Source organism: Spea bombifrons, chromosome 5 (genome assembly GCF_027358695.1).
Source record: "Spea bombifrons isolate aSpeBom1 chromosome 5, aSpeBom1.2.pri, whole genome shotgun sequence".
NCBI lineage: Eukaryota > Metazoa > Chordata > Amphibia > Anura > Pelobatidae > Spea > Spea bombifrons.
Genome location: NC_071091.1, coordinates 44,202,840 through 44,207,948, shown reverse-complemented (window position 1 = coordinate 44,207,948; position 5,109 = coordinate 44,202,840).

Here is a 5,109-nt window from a genome sequence, read left to right as displayed (position 1 = left end):
GAGAGGGTAGTTTCTCCCCCCTGGCTGCGTCTGTTTGCGGTGTGGCAACGCCTGCTACCTCCGCCGGTGTAGCCAGCTTACGCTAGGGCCTTGTGTCTGAGCTCTGGAAGTCTCCTCCCAAACGCCAAGGACTGACAGTGTTTGGATGCTTTGCTCTGGGGTGGAACAGGTGAGCGGGTCGCCAATTGCCCACTCATTCGCCTTTCCCAATGCTGCTGCTGGTGGTGCCAGCGTCTCTTCAATGCCAGTTCGCTTCCTGGCTAGTGTCATGCCTCAAATGTCCCTAATGGTAAGGGCACTTTCTCCCCCCTGGTTGCACTTGCTGCGGTGTGGCAACGCCTGCTACCTCCGCCAGTGTAGCCAGCTTACGCTAGGGCCTTGTGTCTGAGCTCTGGAAGTCCGCTCCCAAACGCCAAGGACTGACAGTGTTTGGATGCTTTGCTCTGGGGTGGAACAGCTGAGTGGGTCACCAATTGCCCACTCATTCGCCTTTCCCAATTCTGCTGCTGCTGGTGCCAGTGTCTCTTCAATGCCAGTTCGCTTCCTGGCTAGTGTCATGCCTCAAATGTCCCTAATGGTAAGGGCAGTTTCTCCCCCCTGGCTGCCTCTGTCTGCGGTGTCGCAACGCCTGCTACCTCCGCCGGAGTGGCCAGCTTACGCTAGGGCCTAGTGTCTGAGCTCTGGAAGTTTGCTGCCAAACGTCTAAGACTGACAGTGTTTGGGTGCTTTGCCCTGGGGTGAAACAGGTGAGTGGGTCGCCAATTGCCCACTCATTCGCCTTTCCCATTTTTCAATGCTGCTGCTGGTGGTGGTGGTGGTGGTGCCAGCATCTCTTCTGTGCCAGTTCGCTTCCTGGCTAGAGTCATGCCCAAAATGTCCCTAATGGTAAGGGCAGTTTCTCCCCCCTGGCTGCGTCTGTTTGCGGTGTGGCAACGTCTGCTACCTCCGCCGGAGTGGCCAGCTTACGCTAGGGCCTAGTGTCTGAGCTCTGGAAGTCTGCTGCCAAACGTCTAAGACTGACAGTGTTTGGGTGCTTTGCCCTGGGGTGAAACAGGTGAGTGGGTCGCCAATTGCCCACTCATTCGCCTTTCCCATTTTTCAATGCTGCTGCTGGTGGTGGTGGTGCCAGCATCTCTTCTCTGCCAGTTCGCTTCCTGGCTAGAGTCATGCCCAAAATGTCCCTAATGGTAAGGGCAGTTTCTCCCCCATGGCTGCGTCTGTTTGCGGTGTGGCAACGCCTGCTACCTCCGCCGGAGTGGCCAGCTTACGCTAGGGCCTTGTGTCTGAGCTCTGGAAGTCCTCTGCCAAACGTCTAAGACTGACAGTGTTTGGATGCTTTGCTCTGGGGTGAAACAGGTGAGTGGGTCGCCAATTGCCCACTCATTCGCCTTTTCCATTTCCATTTCCATTTCATTATTTTCCTTCTGATACACAACTAACCAACCAAACATAACACACACAATGACACAAATAACACAGTCACATAACACATAACACACATAACACATATAACACAGTGACAACACACATAAAACACATAACACATACACGTACAATGCACAAATCACAAGGACCTTTCCTCTTGTTATTTGTCCTGGCCTTCACTTCTACACTCACTAGCATTAACGCTATAACTCACACTTCATACTATAACATTTTTCCATCCACATACCTGCCAACAGACCCAACTTTTTCAGTTTTTTTCAGTGCTTTTTTCCAGTCCTGTCCCATCTAATTTAGCTAAACTAGGTATGCAAATACACGTTGGTAGTTATAGCTCGGTAGGTAGCACTAGTATAAACATTAAATAAATATAATAAAGTACTAAATAATAAATCTAACTTTAAAATACATTTAAATAAACCCCTAATTTTTTTTTAAAAACCCATTAAAATTAAAATTAAATTATTATTTAGACATAATACATCTTTAACCAAAGCAGTGCACTGCTACTAATCTTAAACATAACCGTACATTAACCCTAAGCTATTTTTTAGTTCTTGTCCAACATTTTTGCATCCGCATACCTGCCAACACACCCAAGATTTTGGTGGACAGTCCTGCTTTTTTCCAGTCCTGTCCAGTAAAAGTTGGGTTGTTGCAAAGTATGCCATTGCAAATAGGTAGCAAATGTTAGGCATGTATTACAAGTGGTCCAAAATCAATTTAAAAATGTAAAATAATCCCTATTCTTTTATTAAACATCTATGGATGTGTGATTGTGTATGATAAAAACGGAGGCCAAGTTCCTTTGAGCATTTGTCTCTAGGTCATTTTGTGTACAGTACACCTCAAGTACGTGTGTGCAACTCTATTGGTCGTTTCGGCAGGGGGCTGGCCTGCCATCAACGAATGAAGTGCGTTCTGCAATTCACTTGTTGATGCCAGACCAGCCCCCTGCCGAAACGACCAATAGAGTTGCACACACATACCTTCACGGCAGCTGCTGCTGCTCCGATGCGTTGTTAACCCCGTATTAATCCCTGCTAGGCAACCGGGAGGGAAACGAAGATTAACCCCTTCCGTACCGGGACGTACCTGGTACTTCCTGGTTAACAGTCACCGGTAGACCGGGACGTACCAGGTACGTCTCCTCCAAAAAACGCCCCCACATCACCACAATCGCGGTGATCGTGGGTGCGCTGCTGCTGCTGTCTGCCCAGGACTCCTGGGCAGACAGCACAGCCTGTCTAAGCCCGCCCCCAAGCCTACGATCACTCCCACGGAGTGATTTTGTAGGCAGAAACAGCGATTGCAGAAAAATCTGCAATCGCGGTTTCAGCTGCCACAGGCAGCTTCAGGGAAGGGGGGGGTGTTGAATGGGTCCCCACACAAGTGTGGGGACCTGATCCAACACCCCCCTGCTGCCTGATCGCTCCATGAGAGCGTCAGTGCAGCGTTAACCCCTTCAATGCCGCGATCGCGGCATTGAATGCCGCGATCGCGGCATTGAAGGGGTTAATTGCCGTTTTGTAGGGGGCTCTGCTGCTGGTGGTCTGCCTGGAAGCCCAGGCAGACCAGCAACAGCAAAAACGACCCCCCAGAAGTCCTCTGATCAGTCCTGTAGGACTGATCAGAGAGACTCCTCCCCTACAATCTCCAGTCTATTGGAGATTGTGTCCCAGCTGCCAGAGGCAGCTTCAGGGACAGGGAGACAGGGTTCTTTGGTCTCCACATGAGTGTGGAGACCAGCCCCCCCACCCCCTCCCTTGCTCAGTTAACCCCTACCCCCCCCTCTTCCTCAATTAACCCCTTCAATGCTGCGATTGTGTATGACCCCCCATCGCAGCATTGCAGAGGTTAATATTAGTCCCCACAAGCTTGTGGGGACTAAATATCAGTCAATGCTGTGCTTCAATGGAGCATCAGCATTGAAAGAGTTAAAAAATTTTTTAAAAATAATAATAATAAAGAAAAATAAAAAAATAAAAATAAATAAATAATTAATAAAATAATAATAATAAAAAAAAATAACAGCACTGACCTGAAAGTCCAGGGTGCTTCCAGGTCAAATGCTGGGCTGGGCTGATCAGATCGCTCCTGGCCAATAGGAGTGATTGGATCATTATGGCAGCCCATGGATGACCCTGCTCTACAAAGAGATAGGGGTCATCTAGGTTAATTATGAAAAAACACAAATTATTAATTAATAAAAAAAATCATAATTATTACCTGATCACTTGTCGGTGACATTTTAAGTCGCTGATTATTGATCGGTCTCCCTGATTGATGTCAGCGGCCTAAACCTGTCACTTACAAGTAATCTGATAAAAAAAAAATATTTAAAAAAATGTAAATGCTCATGTTCCAGTTTTGCCCTCATAGCTTCCTCAAAAAATGCATGAACCATGCATGTGAGGCCTTGTTGGAATCATGGGATGTTGGTGAACAAAATGTGGTGTTTTCTTCCACTGTTGCACTTATGTGCAAGAAATTCAGTGCAACATTGAAATGTATGCGTTAAAAACGCAATAAAATAATTGGCTGGCTGAAAACTGTCAAAACTACCCTAGTTGAACACCTTGACTCGTCTACTGTTCATAAATATATACTTTTATGGGGTAATTTACAGTGGGGGGCTTCCAAAATGTCCCAAATGGGATATGGGCTCAGCAAACCAATTTCTGAAAATTCCAAATTTGAAAACTAAAATGCGCATGTTCCAGTTTTGCCCTCATAGCTTCCTCAAAAAATGCATGAACCATGCATGTGAGGCCTTGTTGGAACCGGGGGATGTTGGTGAACACAATTTGGTGTTTTGTTCTGCAGTTGCACATATTCTATACAAAATATAATATAAAATCTAAAGCAACATTGCAACATATGCAAAAAAAAACAAAAAAATATAAAAATACCTCAAAATTTGGCAGCAATTGGCGATAAAATCCCTGTTTGAAAAGTGTCAAAATGACCCTAGTTGTACACCTTGACTTATCTACTGTTCATAAACATATAATTTTGGGGGGATAATCAGTATCTGTGACAACTATTGCAGTTATTAGACTACCATGCCAAATTTGAAAAGAATTACATTTCAAAAACGTAATGCATGCCTTGCAATATTTGCCCTATACTGGTCAAAATAGATAAAAATCCTGGCCATGTTGGGTGGTTTCCAAATCAGGACAACTTAATGAATATATTTGGGATAATTTTTTCCCATTGGTTCAATGTGTGTACAATTTGTATGTATACGAAACTGTAAAAAAATGCTTTTTTTTCATTTTTTCCCCACTTTTTCCAGTTTATTTCAAACAAAACAATGTACTACCCAGCTTAATATGGTTTCAAATGAAAGCCCTACTTGTGCTGAAAAAAACAATATATGATTTGTGTGGGTGCACCAATTGATTGAGAGAAATTACAGTTGAAGAAAGACATGGCAAAAACACGAAAACGGCTCTGGTCCTTTAGCGACACGTTAGTATCAAAATCCCGGTCCTGAAGGGGTTAAACGAGCACGAAGAATGTCCGCGAATATTCGCCCGAAGTGAAGACAGGAACAGGCGAATATTCGCGGAATACGAAGGGTTTTTTTCCCCCGAAGACGAGCATGAAGACGAACACGAAGAGCTCCCTGGTGCCCAAGTCTAATTTAAACAGGTTTGG